Source organism: Dendrobates tinctorius, unplaced genomic scaffold (assembly GCF_039654945.1).
Source record: "Dendrobates tinctorius isolate UK_male_01 unplaced genomic scaffold, ASM3965494v1 ptg000231l, whole genome shotgun sequence".
Taxonomy (NCBI): Eukaryota; Metazoa; Chordata; class Amphibia; order Anura; family Dendrobatidae; genus Dendrobates; species Dendrobates tinctorius.
In genome coordinates this window covers 20,262,845-20,280,517 of record NW_027361898.1, presented here as the reverse complement: position 1 = coordinate 20,280,517, position 17,673 = coordinate 20,262,845, and the positions used below count along the sequence as shown (strand labels likewise).

Sequence of the window (17,673 nt, the reverse complement as noted above, 5' to 3'; positions counted from 1 at the left end):
TGATGAGATGTCCGCCATCGTTTCCACACGGGACTCCTCCGCTCCGGCAATGTCGCTTTCTGTCATTGATGAGTTTTCGTCCTGATTTTTGTCTTTCCTAAAACCCCGTGCGCTTCACGAAAATACCGCGAAATAAAAACGCAGCAAAACAGACGTCCCGTGTAAATTGCAATGTGAATGTGATGGGGCGGTGGGCTGTCATTGGCCACGGAGCTGGACTCCGCCCACGACTGGTCACATGACCTTGACATCATATAGTCTTGCAGCCGAGCCCCCGACTCGGACTTTCTATTCAATTCATTAGTCAGAGCTGAGCGGGAAACCCAGAGGCGCCGGTAAGTGCTGCCGGCATGGCCAGGGAGGGGCACGGGCGGCCGCGGCACTGGGGCTCGGTGGCGGCACCGACGCGTGCGTTTCCCTCTCATAAACTTCTTGGCAGGGACTGAGCGCTTCGGAAGGCGCGCGTCCTGGGGATCTAGTGATCTGCTACATGGTGATCCCCCAGTGTGCACTGGGCAGAGGGGTCTTTGGAGTTTTCCCATCACGTCTGCCAGTCTAGTAGAATCTCTCAGGTGGTCGTCACCTGTCAGGTTGCACCGATCTTCTAGGACTCCCCCAGTATCGGCCCCATTCTCTATATTACAGGGGCTTGGTCCCTGCAGAAAATTTCCTGACATTAGGAGCTTTCCTCACCCTCCTCTGGTCCAATGTCAGTGTCTGTTATGTGAGGTCTCGTTGACAGCGCTGAGCTCTGCGCCGTGCCACCGAGCGGCCCCATGTGAGCGTGGTGACACTGGTGGGGACATCGCCTTCAGCCTACACCACTCAGCCGGGTGCCGCGGTTGTCCTCCTTGGAAAGTGTGGTCCTCCCCTTCCCACTGATGTCTGTTTATCCCTTCTCCCCATTGATAGAGTTCTATCCCTGTCCTATAGCTTTGGCCATCGGGTGCCGCACAGACCAGTGTTGGGCTACAGCCGTGGCGTATTTTCGCTCCCCACTGAGCTCCGTGTGGCCACAAATCTCGGCTCTAATGGTTTCCAGTATTGGAGACGGTTCCCCTGCTCATCCCCAATACAGACGAGCACAGGGATCAGCACTCGGATCTCATCCGCAATTTGGCGCCTGATGATGACCAGCCACAACCGGCTCTCTACCCAAGGCTGCCCGGCTTTAGATGTTACCCTGATCAATCTGTAGGCGATCACTCCACGCACACAGGCTGCCGTTGTTCTTGACAGCATGAGTCTAGTTTACACAGGGTGACGTGCTGCCGAAAATGATGCTCTTGTGCAGCACAGACGATCACTTCACCAGTAAAATGAGCGTTTTTGTTTTTGGGCAGTCGGCATTAGATCGTGGCATGGATTGGAAACCAGATTAAAATAAACCTGTTATGTTTTGGGGGCCACTGAATGACCATTATGTATCTGGACTTTAGTGTTACAAACGCGCCCATGTAACAACTGTCGGAGTCCGGTGACCACGGGCGCATGCACACTGGAGCCAAGGATCGCACACCTGTGTGCACGGTGGGGGGTGCCATATACAAATCCTACTAACTAATGCTGACAATTAGGCCTTGGGTGTGTAGGAACCGCAAGGATTGGTGGCCAATTCCTTGTAACTAGCGAGTTGTATTGTTAATCTCGGAACGTATTGTTTGGTGCATCTGTTCAGCACCCGCACGGAATCCATCTATCTGATAAAGAATCTGCAATCGTGGGAAATGACCCAGATCAGGTGGCGATCTGACGATACACCGATCCCGATCATGTCATTATCAACTTTCATTCCCCTGCTGTAATCATGAGGCCTGTCCATGGTCTACATTGACTGAATATCCTAACCTCAGACAAACCTTATTTATTGTGCTCTATTATATAGGTCCATCATATTCTGCAGCACTTTACAGACATTACGAGCCCCAATGGGGACAGTGATGATGATCTAGATTCCCATCTGTCTGTTAGTATCAGAAGAAACTGGAGGAAACCCACATGATCATGGGGAGAACCTACAAACTCCTCGCAGATGTTGTTCTTGGCAGGATATGAACCCAGGACCCCAGCGCTGCAAGACTGCAGTGCTAACTACTGAGCCACCATTCTACCCTACAGCAGGACTCAAACTCACATTTTACGACATGGTTGTCGAGTGAACAGTCCAATCAGCCGTCTCAACAGACACCCCAATATACAGGACAGCTTGTTCAACAGAGTGCTCCTGTGTTCCCTATAAGAGGGCCATCTCCACATATCTGGCCGCGGCTTATCGCCTGCAGGCAATGAAATCAGACATGGCGGTTCGATATTTCCCCTGCCAATAAATTGTCCAGGGCGCCCTTATACATTAGACTGTCGTCAGAGCCAGTCTGTCAGCCAGCATTCACAGTGCGGATGGTTTTTCTTCCTCCTGTGGGGCAGTGAAATAAGGATAAAGGTCCCCATACATATTAGGGTAACACAATTTGTCATCTGTGTATGGGGGCCTCACGATTGTTCTCCAACACATGTCGAGTGATATAAGGATTCAGCATGTACAATTTCTTACTGCTAATCCTCATGTTCTCCGAGATATGCCCCAAAACGAGGAGTCTGGCAGTGGTTTTCTAATTAGTTGGGCAAAATGAGCTTTTGATTGGCTTAAAAATATTCTCGGCAGCACATAGTCCTGTGTAAGCAGGATCTGTGCTGCCAAGAACAAGTTACATCCTATGAGCGAAGAAGGATCCACTACTGGTCATTCTGTGCCCATCATAAGTGCAGGTTGTCTACGGGCTGTTACACGGCTTCCAGTCAGCATCTGTGTAGCCCATAACCGGTCATTTATGGCTGCAGTTCAGACGTGTAATGGAGCCCTTGAACTTATCTCTTCAATTATCCACATTTATGCTTTACTAACTGTTTTTCATGTGATTTCTTTATGCAATCTACTGGATGCCTTTGTTAAAGTGCTGGCAAAATTTGAATTGCAACTAATTTATGCAATATCTAATATTATTGTGCCATTTATTCAATGGTGCTTTACGTGTGAGGAGGGGTATACATAATACAAGTACAGTAATCTTAAACAATACAAGTCACGACTGGTACAGGAGGAGAGAGGACCCTGCCCGCGAGGGCTCACAGTCTACAAGGGATGGGTGAGGATACAGTAGGTGAGGGTAGAGCTGGTCGTGCAGCGGTTTGGTCAATTGGTGGTTACTGCAGGTTGCAGGCTTGTCGGAAGAGGTAGTTCTTCATGTTCTTTTTGAATGTTTCCATGGTAGGCGAGAGTCTGATATGTTGTGGTAGAGTGTTTGAGTAGGGGGGATGTGCGAGAGAAGTCTTGTATGCGATTGTGGGAAGAGGAGATAAGAGGGGAGTACAGAAGGAGATCTTGTGAGCATCGGAGGTTTCGTGCAGGAAAGTACTGGGAGACGAGGTCACAGATGTATGAAGGACACAGGTTGTGGATGGCTTTGTATGTCATGGTTAGGGTTTTGAAGTGGAGTCTTTGGGTAATGGGGAGCCAGTGCAGGGATTGACAGAGGGGAGAGGCCAGGGAATAGCGGGGGGACAGGTGGATTAGTGTGGTAGCAGAGTTTAGAATAGATTGAAGGGGTGCGAGAGTGTTAGAGGGGAGGCCACAGAGCAGGAGGTTGCAGTAGTCAAGGCGGGAGTTGATGAGGGCATGGACTAGGGTTTTTGCAGATTCTTGGTTGAGGAATGTAATATTTGTAAAATGACACCTGAAGGTAGCTTAAAAATCCCCCCCCCTACCGTTTTGTTTCCCAGCTCCTGTGCGCTTCCATGACAAGACCACAAACAAAACAACTGTAATCTTTCCAGTACACATCTCCTTGTGAGATGACTATTTGTAAGGAGAAATGCAAATCTGCAGTGGAGCTGTGGACCTAAAACAGGTGACTATGGCATATCTGTTTCTCAAAGCCTGCAAAGTTCCTTCATTTTTGATACATTTGAAGCAATATGATTTTCAAAGTTGTATCCAGCCTTTAAGATCTCCCTCCTTTCTAGATTCTATAGAGAACTCTTTTGGCATGGCTGAGGCCGATATCTTATTTTATATTTTTTTTTTTCTCTTCTATTTTTGCTTGCTCCACTTTTCCTGTTAAATCAACTCATCCATCTTGATTTTGGTGTGATGTTTTCTTTCCAGTGACGTATCGCGGTCCTGTTTCCTGTACGCTGCCCCCTTTCTCATGCATAACCAGCAGCTGTGCAGGATATATCCATATATAATTAGTGTTGTTGACATTGACAAAGGCCCTCCAATATAACGTCTGCAGCTTCCGTAGGCCTTACCATGATGAAAGACACATTCATCAGGAAATGGCAAAACAGCCGTCCAATATTGTGATGCAACCACCCGAGAGCAGGTGCCCTGTGCAGCATGTAACGGTGATTGCCCTGTCTGTGTGCCATTCATCTGTCCTACCTTGTGAATGTCGTGAAGTGGATGGGCTCTTTATAGAGCGGCACCTGGATGATTCCGGCGAGCTATTTTCGCAGTCCCATTAAGCAGCTTGTAGTGATCATTTTCTCGCTGTTGACACCTGGAGGTGATGGCAATCTCTCTTGAGAGACGGAGGCTTCATTTTCGTAAAATATGTTTGTGGCGGTAAATTGAAGCAGTCCTACATTTAGGTCAGAGGAGTAAGATGGCTTACAAACAGGAGGAAACGGTTTTGCAGATTTCCTTAATGATATGTACATTAGAGCACATTGTCTACACCTATAAGGCCTGTTTCACACTTCCGTTTTTTCAAATCCGTCAAAATCCGTTGTTTTCCGTAAAAAAACGGATCCGCCATTTTTTGCAGGATCCGTTTTTTTGGTCCCATAGACTTCCATTACGGTTACCGCGGATCCGTCAAAAAAACGGATCCGTTTTAAAAAAACGGATCCGTTTGCATCAGTTTCCGTCAAAAAAACGGAAACGGATCCGTTTGGCGGACACAAAAACGGAAGTGTGAAACAGGCCTAAGCAGGGACATACTGGGCGATAAATATTAATGTTACTTTCTAAGTAACGGGAACTGTTCACTAGTGTAAATGCTTCAGAAGATGAACATTGTACCACATTCAGATAGGTCCAGAAATATTTGGACAGCTGCACAAGTTTTGGCATTTTAGCGGTTTACCAAATCATATTCAAGATGGTTAGTTACCTATATAATCAATATGGACTTAAAATGCAGAGTCTTGGTATTCACCGCACTTTAATATGTTGCTGCCTCTTTTTAAAGGGATTGAGCAATTCTCAAAAGCTCATTAATGGACTGCATGGGCTGGTCCCTTCTAATCAATCATCAAGTAAGTAGATAAAAGGTCTGGAGCTGATTCCAAGTGTGGCATTTGCTTTTGGATGCTGAACCCACAACATGTGGTCAATGGAAGAGAAACAGATCATCCATTTAAGAGCAGAAGTGTTGGGAGTCTTATTACATGCTGCAAAAAAAAAAGCGCACTGGTGAGCTTGGGAACTCAAAAAGACCTGGATGTTCACAGAAGACAACAGTAGTGGATGATCACAGAAGCCTTCCCATGGCAAGGGTAAAAAAGCCTCATAACCACCCAAGTGAAGAACACTCTCTATGAAATGGGTGTTTCAGTATCTAAATCTACCATAAAGAGAAGACATCATGAGAGCAAATACAGAGGGTTCACCACAAGGTACAAAACCATTAATCAGATTTAAAAATAGGCCAGACTAGACGTTGCCAAAAAAACATATAAAGAAGCCAGTTCAGTTCTAGGAAAGCATTTGGACAGATGAAACTAAGATCAGAATGATGGGAAGAAGACAGCAAGGGGAAGGCTTGGAACGGCTCATGATCCAAAGCACAGCACATCCTCTGAAACATGTGGCGGAGGCAGTGTGATGGCGCGGAAATGCATGGCTTCCAATGGCACTGGGTCACTAGTGTCTATTGATGTGAATGAAGACAGAAGCAGCCGGATGAATTCTGGAGTGTACAAGGTTATACTTTCTGCTCAGGTTCAACCAAATGCCACAAGATTTGGTTGAATTGACTTTCTGGACTTTTTGTCTGAATTTCTGCTCTCACGAGCAGGGTTGCCTTATTTCGTCTTATTTTGCTTTAATTATTGTTAATGTTGTTACTTATGACTTGTGTTTTGAAACTGTTAAAACTGTAAAGCGCTGCGGAATATGTTGGCGCTATATAAATAAAGATTATTATTATTATTATTATTATTATTATTAGATTAATTGGACGACGTGTCACTGGACAGATGGACAATGGCCCAAAACATACTGTGAGAGAAACTCAGGAGTTTAATGCAAAGTGGAATATTCTGCAATGGTCGAGTCCTCACCAGATCTCAACCCCATGAAGCTGCATTTCACATGTTTAAGACAAAACTGAAGGCAGAAAGACGCACAAACAAGCAACAACTGAAGTCACTGCAGTCAAGGCCTGAGCAAAGCATCACAAAGGAGGAAACCCAGTGTTTGGTGGCGTCCATGGCTTCCAGAATTCAGGCAATCATTACTTGCAAAGGATTCTCTACAAAGTATTAAATGAACATTTTATTTATGGTAAAGTTAATTAGTCCAATTACATTTGAGCCCCTGAAATGATGAGGCTTTGTTGAAAAATAGTTGAACAAAAGAATCCTGTGAAAGATTTAGAATTGCAACTACTTAAATTAAACCTGAAAGTCTCCAATTCAATTGCATCTCAATTGTTTCATTTTAAATCCAAAATAGTTTCTGGAACAAACTGTGTGTAATGAAGACTCCTAGTGTTAAACTGGCCTTCTGCCCCTGCTGTTGTGCAGCTTTTCTACACCACCGGGCAGATGCCATTCTAGGATGAGTGTTGGAATCGGTTGCACCGAGATAGACCACTAGCCTCCATTGTCTTCTGCTATAGGCCCTATACAAACTGCTCAAAAAATAAAGGGAACACTAAAATACCACATCCTAGATGCCTCTGAATGAAATATTCCAGTTGCAAATTTTTATTCATTGCATAGTGGAATGTGTTCAGAAGAATAAAACATAACAATTATCAATGTAAATCAAAATGAATATCCCATGGAGGTCTGGATTTGGAATGATACTCAAAATCAAAGTGGAAAATCAAATTGCAGGCCGATCCAGCTTCAGTGGAAATGCCTCATGACAAGGAAAAGATGCTCAGTAGTGTGTGGCCTCCATGTGCCTGTAATACCTTCCGACAATGCCTGGGCATGCTTCTGGACAGTCTGTGGTGCAACGTGGTGGATGGAGCGATACATGATGTCCCAGATGTGCTCAATCGGATTCAGGTCTGGGGAACGGGTGGGCCAGTCCATAGCTTCAATGCCTTCATCTTGCAGGAACTTCTGGCACACTCCAGCCACATGAGGTCTGGCACTGTCCTGCATTAGGAGGAACCCAGGGCCAACCGCACCAGCATATGGTCTCACAAGGGGTCAGAGGATCTCATCTCGGTACCTAATGGCAGTCAGGCTACCTCTGGTGAGAACATGGAGGGCTGTGCGGACCTCCAAAGAAATGCCACCCAACACCATTACTGACCCACTGCCAAACCGGTCATGCTGAAGGATGTTGCAGGCAGCAGATCGCTCTCCACGGCGTGTCCAGACTCTGTCACATGTGCTCAGTGTGAACCTGCTTTCGTCTGTGAAGAGCACAGGGCGCCAGTGGCAAGTTTGCCAATCCTGGTGTTCTGTGGCAAATACCTAGCGTCCTGCACAGTGTTGGGCTGTGAGCACAACCCCCATCTGTGGACGTCGGGCCCTCAGACCATACTCATGAAGTCTGTTTCTAACCGTTTGTGCAGACACATGCACATTTGTGGAGGGCTCTGGCAGTGCTCCTCCTGTTCCTCCTTGCACAAAGGCTGAGGTACTGGTCCTGCTGCTGGGATGTTGCCCTCTTACGGCCCCTTCCATATCTCCTTGTGTACTGGTCTGTCTCCTGGTAGCGCCTCCAGCTTCTGGACACTACGCTGACAGACACAGCAAACCTTCTTGCCACAGCTCGCATTGATGTGCCATCCTGGATGAGCTGCACTACCTGAGCCACTTGTGTGGGTTGTAGAGTTCGTCTCATGCTACCATGAGTGCGAAAGCACAACCAACATTCAAAAGTGACCAAAACATCAGACAGAATGCATTGGTACTGAGATGTGGTCTGTGGTCCCCACCTGCAGAACCACTCCTTTATTGAGGATGTCTTGATAATTGCCAATAATTTCCATCTGTTGTCTATTCCATTTGCACAACAGCATGTGAAATTGATTGTCAATCAGTGTTGCTTCCTAAGTGGACAGTTTGATTTCACAGAAGTTTGATTCACTTGGAGTTATAGTCTGTTTAAGAGTGTTCCCTTTATTTTTTGTGTACATTTTTTGTTTAAGTGTACAACGTTTGTCTGACTCCCATCTCCCCTGAGCTCCTTGTGTTTTTCTGAGTGTACTCTTGCCAGGTTCATCTCGAATTCTTAAGTGCCGATCTGTCTCTCGTATATACCGTACAACTAAACGTGTTCTAAAAAAGAGGGTTGCTAAAGATATAGTACTTTTTGTATCCCACTCCTATGTCTACAAGAACATGCATGTGAAGCTCCACTGCATGAACCTCGAATAAAGGGATGAAAAACAACTTTTTTTTTTTTTTTTTTTTTTTTTTTTTTTATATTATGGCTGTAAATAATGACATTACATGTTAGGATGGATGAGCTCCATATCGGAAAAATGAGGCATAAAACTGTTTTATTTTGCTATATGCTCGGGAAAAATCCTTCCTGTCAATCGCTTTTCAAGGTGCTGACCATGGAGTTCCTGCTGTTGAGATGAATGTCAGATTTATCTGCCTGTCTCATGCTCTGCTGCTCTTGGATTTTCAATTTCATTGTATTCTTAAAATTGTGGAAAATGTGGTTTACAAAACAAACACCCAGATCTATTTTATTTTTTAATTTTAAATTTAAAAAATCCTTCTACAGGGTTGCTCTCCTCTTATTAGGAGTGCTCCCTCTCCAGCTTTGTCTCTGCAGCATCAGAAGAGCGCAGGGGCATTGAAGCCAGCTGGGTCCTGGGATGTGGCCAGCTGAAGAGCAGCCATGGCTGGGAGAGCGCATGTAAGTTATGAGATTTTTAAATGGTGTCTGAATAAAGAAAAAGCCACCCAAAAACAAAACAATTATTTTGAAAAAAGCACAAAGCTGAAAAAACTGTAGTCTTTTTAAAGCAGCTGCCTTGTGTTTGAAGATCTAATCTACTTCAGTCACCACTGATGTTTATGGATGGGATGTCGGCCTCAGTATCCCTTTTGAAGATGGTATTTGCATGTATAAGCTCCCAGGAGAGCTGTAGGTCTCTACGTCACCACTGCGCTTTCCACAAGGAGAAACTTTACCCGTATATCAGCAATATTCCCCCTCGGTAGCGCCAACGTGTGTGTACAACAGTCTTCTGTTCCATACGGTGTCCTGAACAGTGTGCATAAAGTAATATTCTGATAGGTTACATCTACTTTGGACTGGTTAGTCAATCTGGTGGCTGCCCAAGTTGTAAGGCTCTTAGTCCAACAGATCATGGATGTCGGGATGATGCCCATCATCATGCTTTCTTTTTAATCCAGTTTTCCTGGATACTCTGACTTGATTTATTTTTTAATTCTTGTCTGTGCTTCCTTATTAACTTGTTCTGCTTCCCTTCCAGTAGTGACATTACTACTGTAGTAAAATCTTTTTTTTTTTTTTTTTTTGTGTAATTTTTGAAGACTATTTTCCTGCTTCACTTAGAGGGTCATTCATTGGTTGTTTTCTTTCTAATTTTAAATTGAGTGCCACCTCTAATTGTTTGGCCTCTACTGATTTTGGAACAGTTTTTCTTTTCCTTCTGTGCACCCCTGCATTCCATACTGCCCACAAATTGGAATGCATGAACAATGTGACAGGTCACTTAGGCTAGTTTCACACTATCGCATACAAAAAACGCACGCCTGCGTTCCCATAGACTGTAATGTGATTTTTTTTTTTTTGCGCATTCCGTGCACAAGCGTGCGCATGCGTTTTTATTGAGACCGGTCGGACAGACCAAAAATGCAACAGGTTGCGTCCGGCGCGCCTAGGCGCACACTACAAAAAACAGCATGCGCGTGAAAACGCGTACGAATGCGTGCATACGATAGACCATGCGCCCCCATGTTAAAGATGGGGACGCATGCGAATGGACACACACGAAGCACAGCACTAAAAAACGCTAGTGTGAAACAAGCCTTACACAGAACCTGGCAGCACGATTTTGTAAAGACATGTCTGTAATGGTGCTGTAATACTGATTACATTTATACCTTGTATACAGTGGGTATGGAAAGTATTCAGACACATTTAAATTTTTCACTCTTTGATTCATTGCAGAAATTTGGTAAATTCAAAAAAGTTTAATTTTTTTTTTCTCATTAATGTACACTCTGCACCCCATCTTGACAGAAAAAACCTGAAATGTAGAAATTTTTGCAAATTTATTAAAGAAAAACTGAAATATCAAATGGTCATAAGTATTCAGATCCTCTGCTCAGTATTGCGTAGAAGCACCCTTTTGAGCTCGTACAGCCGTTGGTCTTCTTGGGAATGATGTTTTCCACACCTGGATTTGGGGATCCTCTGCCATTCTTCCTTGCAGATCCTCTCCAGTTCCTTCAGGTTGGATAGTGAACGTTAGTGGACAGCCATTTTCAGGTCTCTCAAGAGATGCTTAATTGGGTTTAGGTCACAGAGTTGTTCTGAAACCACTCCTTTGTTATTTTAGCTGTGTGCTTGGGGTCATTGTCTTGTTGGAAGGTGAACCTTCGGCCAAGTCTGAGGTCCAGAGTACTCTGGAAGAGATTTTCATCCAGGATATCTCTGTACTTGGCCGCATTTATGTTTCCTTCAATTTCAACCAGTCGTCCTGTCCCTGCAGCTGCCACCATGTTTCATTGTTGGGATTGTATTAGGCAGGTGATGAGCAGTGCCTGGTTTACTCCACACATAATGCTTAGAATTATCACCAAAAACTTCTACCTTCATCTCATCGGACTAGAGAATCTTATCTCTCATAGTCTAGGAGTCATTCATGTGTTTTGTTTTGTTTTTTTTGTTTTTTTTTTAAGCTGACTCTATGCGTGCTTTCATATGTCTTGCATTGAGGAGAAGCTGCCGTCTGGCCACTCAGCCATAAAGGCCCGACTGGAGGCCTGCAGTGATGGTTGACTTTGTGAATCTTTTTCCCATCTCCCTACTGCTTCTGTAGAGCTCAGCCACAGCGATCTGGGGGTTCTTCTTTACCTCGCTCACCAAGGCTCTTTTCCCACGATGGCTCGGTTTGGCTGGACAGCCAGGTCTAGGTCTAGGAAGACTTCTGGTGGTCCCAAACTTCTTCCATTTAAGGATTATGGAGGCCACTGTGCTCTTAGGAACCTTGAGTACTGCAGAAATTCATTTATAACCTTGGCCAGATCTGTGCCTTGCCACAATTCTGTCTCTGAGCTCCTTGGCCATTTCCTTGGACCTCATGATTCTCATTTGGTCTGACATGCGCTGTGAGGTCTTATATAGACAGGTGTGTGCCTTTACAAATAAAGTCCTATCAGTTTAACTAAACACAGCTGGACTCCAATGAAGTGGTAGAACCATCTCAAGGAAGATCACAAGGAAATGGACAGCATGTGACTTAAATATGTGTGTCTGAGCAAAGGGTCTGAATACTTATGACCATATGATATTTCAGTTATTTTAATTTGCAAACATTTCTACACATTTTTTTTTTTTTTTTTTGTCAAGATGGGGTGCTGAGTGCACATGAATGAGAAAAAAATGAACTTTTTTGATTTTACCAAATGGCTACTATGAAACAGAGTGAAAAACTTAATTGGTCTGAATACTTTCCGTACCTACTGTATAATTACAGCAAAGCCATCCCCCACCCCCAACTAATCACCACTTGAAGTTTTCTGCTAGTTAGTTTGATTTCGGTGCACAGAGGCCGGACTGAAAACGGGGTCTCCTCCCTGATTTCTGGACCCTCTGTCGGCCTCCTCTATATGAAGAGGAGGTAGGTCGCTGATAGTGATGAGTGCAAGTGGTTGTTACTTGAGTTTGCCTAGGGTGCACGGATATTCAGAGTATCACAGGTGCTTGAGTGACATGTTCGAGTCCCGCGCCCCCATGTTACATGAATGTTGGGCAACCACAAAAAAACAGGGATTTGCTGGCCTAGGTAGGTGCGGGAACTTGAGCATCCGCGCTACTCGGTGCATACCAAGCACCCCAGGCAAACTCGAGTAATGAGCACTTGCGCTCATCACTAGTCACTGTTTTTTTCCAAGACCATAGGCAGGCGGAGGACATGGATTTTTCTAATGGCCCCAGACATATTGGAAACGTGATCCAACTGTTCAGCCAGAGAGCAAATGGGCAATGTTAACTTTTAAACCCATGTAGCCAATATTTCCAGATAGTACAGAGAATATTTTTGCAGTGTGACTGTGCAGCCCCTTGGGTTTTCATGTTTTAACCTATTGCCAGGGTGGATTTGATTTAAATCTAACTGATTTAAATCACGATTTAAATCACTAGTCAGTAAGGCTTGATTTAAATCAGTGATTTAAATCAAAGTTTCTACCTAAACTAGTTCTTGCTACTTTAACATGCAAGTAGATGAAGATTTTTAGAATCACTTTTTATATTCCTTTTTTCTCCCCAGTTTAATGGGTTAATCATTCATATTTGGACACCACTGTTCTGTTGTACTTAGGAAGGAGAAAAATAATCCTGACCTTAATAACAATTTAAATAGATTTATTCAACTGAAACAATAACAACATTACAGCATAAGTTATTTGCTTAAACAAACATCCATGTTTGTTAACTAATTTGGCTAAACAAAATATATATATATTTTAAGAAACTTAGACAGTCAGCCCAGCCGACACATGAAAAACTTAAATACTACTGTCCCTGCAGCTCACTTGTCGTCATCTTCATCATCTTCTTCTTTGTTCCTATTCATAATCTGGAAAAGAAAAACAAGCTTTCCTGCTTTATTGGGTCCCAACCGATTTCTCAATTTAGAATGAATGAGTCCAAAGGAAGAGAATATTCTTTCAACGCCTGCAGAAGAATCTACTGCTGTTAAAAGTGAAATCATTACTTGAACAGTCTCTAAATCCAAGCGCTTAAGTGACTTCCACCAGTTTACTGTTGTGACCTTCCTTAAAATATCTTCAGCAAACATATATTTCTTGAATGGTTCCCCCTTAGCTCTGAAGTTTATTATAGTTGGCATTAAAGATGGATGACTGCTGGATACCCATGTCATAGCTAACTCCTCTTCCTCAGCACTTAGGTTTTGACCCTGATATTGACAATATTTACCAAAAAATGAGCTGGAGTCAGTGCTTGTCCCATTCGTTTGTTTACTGCTTGTAATTTAATTCTGTCCATGTGTAGTTCTGTTTTTAAGTGTTCACTCAGTTCCTTCCAAATTTCAACAGCATCCGCAATAAAACAGCTATTTTTCTGTATTTTGTTTAAAGCTTGAGAGATGGGTTTCAGGAAGCTCAGCATATGTTCAACATTTCTCTTAAGCCCAATGTTGAGGATTTTGGCCGTGACAGTGCCATCTATTTTATCTCGATTTTCTTCACAAAGTGTCATCAGAATAGGCCAGTTTTTGATATACTGCTCAAAACAGTCCACCACAGAGTTCCATCTAACATCTTGTGGGAGCGTTAGCTTGGTTCCACCCATCCTTTTCAGAGCTGCTGCAGCAAAATGATTATTACGGAAGTATTTAGCAATTTCAACAACATTAGCCTTTATTTCTGGAACACTTAAGTCTTTGGCTAAGAGGTGCAGCAAATGAGCACTGCAACCATGTGTTATTAGCAGCTTTGTATTCCCTCCCTGCTCTTCTAAATCTCTTCTCATCTTGGATACGTTTGCAGCATTGTCAGTGACCAAACTGTGTACTAGACATTTGAATTTTTGTTCACATGTCGTTATAGCTTTTACTGCCACTTCTTGTAAGTATTCTGCTGTGTGTGAATTTCCTGACGTATCAGTTGTTTGTGCAAGGAAGACTTTACCTTCTTCTGTTGTTATACAAGCACATACAATAGGATCATTGTGGACATTACTCCACCAATCAATACTTAGGTTAACAATTTTACCCTCCAGAGCTGTTGCACATTGCTCCATTTCTCTGTCATACACTTGATCCAGCAGTTTCCCTGCAACATCAGCTCTGCTGGGTGGACTGTATCCTGGTCTCAGTGACTGAACCATATTAATGAAATGTGGGTTCTCAGTCAGACGGAAAGAAGAGTTCGTTGCATAAATAAACTGGGCAATTTTTTCATCAATCAACTTTTTTTCTAATCTGCTAGTTCTTATCACAAACCTATCTATGGTGGTTCCAGGAGGTAAAGGTTTTTTCTTCCTTTTGGGTGATGGTGATATGTGGGTGTCTGATGATGATGATGCTGCTGCTGCTAATGAAGCACTATCCTGGATGGATAACTCTGAAACTGTAGAACAGGATGATGGTGATCTTGGAGGTGGATAGTTTCCAGAATCCATGAATTCCCTTAAACAAAAAAAGTCAATGCTGTTATTTTATTGTTTATACAATTTCTGCTTATTGTACACAACACATCACTGCCCCTGCCCCAAAAGGAATATTTGTTTTTCTTCATAACTGTACCAAATGACAGTAATAAGAAATATAATTTTTCTCACACATGACAGTTCAGTCTTTAGAAATAGGATTCAATAAAAATGTTTACCAACCTGAAGATCCTGCCTGTTCAGAAGTGTTTCTTTGGTCATCTTCATCACCGCACTTCTCATGATGTTGCCTCATTTGCGCCACCAGGCCTTGCATCTCTTTGTTGCATCGTTTGCATTTTGCACGCATGCCTGCCTTACCGATAGGCGAAGGAGCTTCATTAAAATATTCCCAAACTGGGTCTCTTTTACGGCCTGCTGCCATTATAAGGAAAGAATGTAATAAACCTCAGATCGTACACACAAACAGATCCAGACTTGTCTGTCTGTGGCTATGCTGCAGTACTGTGCTCAAAGTTTCACTTTCATTTTCTTGTCTGCTTGCCCTTCCTCCTCCTCACACTTAGATTCACATTCTTCTTGTGTTGTGCAGATCTATTCCACTCCAAACAATCAGAAACATATTGTCTAACTTCTTGGACTTGGCACTGAAGGGGTTGATTCTGTATTCATAGGTTTGTAGAACAATAGGATTAAGGTCTTTTTCTCAACTCTGTTCATGTTGTAACATTTTTGCCGTGAAGAAGAGGCTGGGACCTCTGCGGAGTCAAATTCAGTTTTGAGAACTGCGTAAGTAAAGCGAGCGTCTGTGATAATATAGGAGAGAAACTGCCCACTAATCCTACAGAAACCTCTGGAAGAGCATGGCATTGTGAATGTTACACATATACAGCTTTTATTCTACTGAGTTAAACAACTCAGCTTTATCTCATGATGGAAGAACCTTTGGATGGTAAAATATTTTCCTCAAAAAGCAGTTTATTGAAAAAAATCCGATTTAAATCAAAAAAATCCGATTTAAATCAAAAAAATCCGTGTTTTTTTTTTTTTTTTTTTTTTTTTTAAAAAAAAACATTGATTTTTATCCACCCTGCCTATTGCTATTAAGGGTGCTTTTTCAGATTGGGTAAATCCTATTTTCTTCATTGAACTGTAAAATGAATTGGCCATGATGTCTATATTACTGGAGCACGGCATTCCTCATTTATTAAGGGAATGAGGCTGAAAACTGCTCTCCATAAATTGGCCGTTCTGTAGTAACTTATATTTTAGATTTACGTTTTTGGATGAGATTTTTTTTTTTTTTCTGTTCTGCATTTAATATAAAAAAATTAAAAATTTTTCATTTATGTGCCATGTTTAATAGTAACGTTTTAAAGGAAAAAAGATGTACTTTTACGGTAACTGGGAAAGTTAGTAATTGGAAACGTGCCGCTGAGCTATACACACGGGGGGACTTGTCAATCAAGCAGAGCAGGGTGGAGGTCTACTCAATGATTAGTCTTTTGGTTTGCCTCGTTCCCAGATGTGCTTTCATCTATGTTTGGGCTCTTATTCACATCCCCTTCTGGCAGCATGAATCAAACGACTGGTTCCTTATAACTGCAACTGCTGTGAGCGTTGGGATGGAAGCGGGATCCAGTAGGATAGATGATGACTTCTAGAGATCATTGGGGTGTCCGCGATTGAACCCTCACGAATGTTACCTAAAACATCCACTTGTCATTTATTTGAATAGAGGAACATGTTCACTGTTGCAGTTTTCATGCTATGTGAAACTGCCTCAGGTGGCAGAGCACTGTACTTGGGTATCTTTGGCAATCCCAGTGTGAACATTGCCCTTATGTACTCTGTTATCTTGCAGCATCACGAGACCAAGAAGTCCCACTAACAATGTGACTTTGTTGTTTGTTTGGCTTATATGGCCATTGAAATTATTGACAACTAGTTGGTCATTTCATGAGGTCTAGTACCTGCTCATCCTTTAGACTTTTTTTTTTTTTTTTTTTTAACATTTTCTTTTTCATGGGATTTGTCAGTGTTCGTGTGTGTATGTATGTTGACCAGTTGAAGCGCAAGTGGGTGAAACTGCCGTCGTCCACCCTTTGTACATTCCTCCCGAGCCTATGCTTCTTATCCAATAAAAAGAATCACAACAAAACGATGAGTGCCATCCTTTCTTTCTTTTTTCATATGATACAGTCTGTGCTCTTGCTGGATCGAGCACCCGTTCTATAGGCAGAATGGCGCCCAGTCATATATATTATACTCTGCAAAGCTCCAGCATTTTAGCCGAATACCCCAAAGAGGAGTCTCCACCGCCCTTCTGACCAGATCGGCAGAATCTGCTGCAGTAGTCTTGCTTTAAGACTTCAGGACCCTGATGAACCCCATTGTAATTCACTATATGTTGGGATGCATTGTTTGTGTCAATGCAAACTTTGATCTCCACACACAGGAGATAAAGTATATATTGAATGCTATGAGGAAGTCTGGGAATAAATCTGACACCCTGCTAATATTGTTTGACTATATCCTGTATCCTGTGGCACAGACTTGAAGAAGGTTGTGTGTGATTCTCCGCTGCCTATTGATCGCCCCCTGGCACAGCGGTGTATGGTCATTTATTCCTAAGTGATATAGATTAGGTCTGTAGCAATGTCTGACATGTAGTTTATATCCAGTGTTCTGACGACGCCATCAATAATTCTATTATCTACTCTACTTGTCGTGCGCAACTAAGAAATCTATTTTTCCTAAAATTTCTAATAACCACGATTTCTAACACTGATGGAGAAAATGCCTAACCTTTGTCACAAAAGTTCCTTTATGTTTAGGAAATCTAAATTTGTACAGCATTTTAATAGTGCCTGTCTTCAATGAAGCCTGTGCCTCTCAAGCTATGGAGAAGACTTGTGTATTAGTGATGGAGGTGGCTGCAGCCAGAGAAAGGACTGTGCCATCTATAGTCACTACATCGTGCTACCTTGTCTTACTTGTTGATCTGCTTTGAGCGAGAAGTTTTTATCTCCTTAGATGGATTTACAAAAATTCTTTTCAATTTCGTCATTCTTAAA

At 42.9% G+C, this 17,673-nt stretch overlaps 1 protein-coding gene across 2 annotated transcripts in view; it reads left to right on the top strand.

The window, feature by feature from the left end:
- Window positions 1-210: 210 nt before the first annotated feature.
- The window catches only part of SLC7A3 (solute carrier family 7 member 3), a 45,702-nt gene continuing 28,239 nt past the window's right edge, over window positions 211-17,673 (top strand). The window contains exons 1-2 of one of the 2 annotated variants that reach the window (XM_073556145.1): window positions 264-335; window positions 3,778-3,905. The gene's annotated coding sequence lies outside the window, so the exon portion shown is untranslated. Of the gene's footprint in view, window positions 336-3,777; window positions 3,906-17,673 lie in introns of both variants that reach the window. The other variant, XM_073556144.1, reaches the window with a different exon arrangement.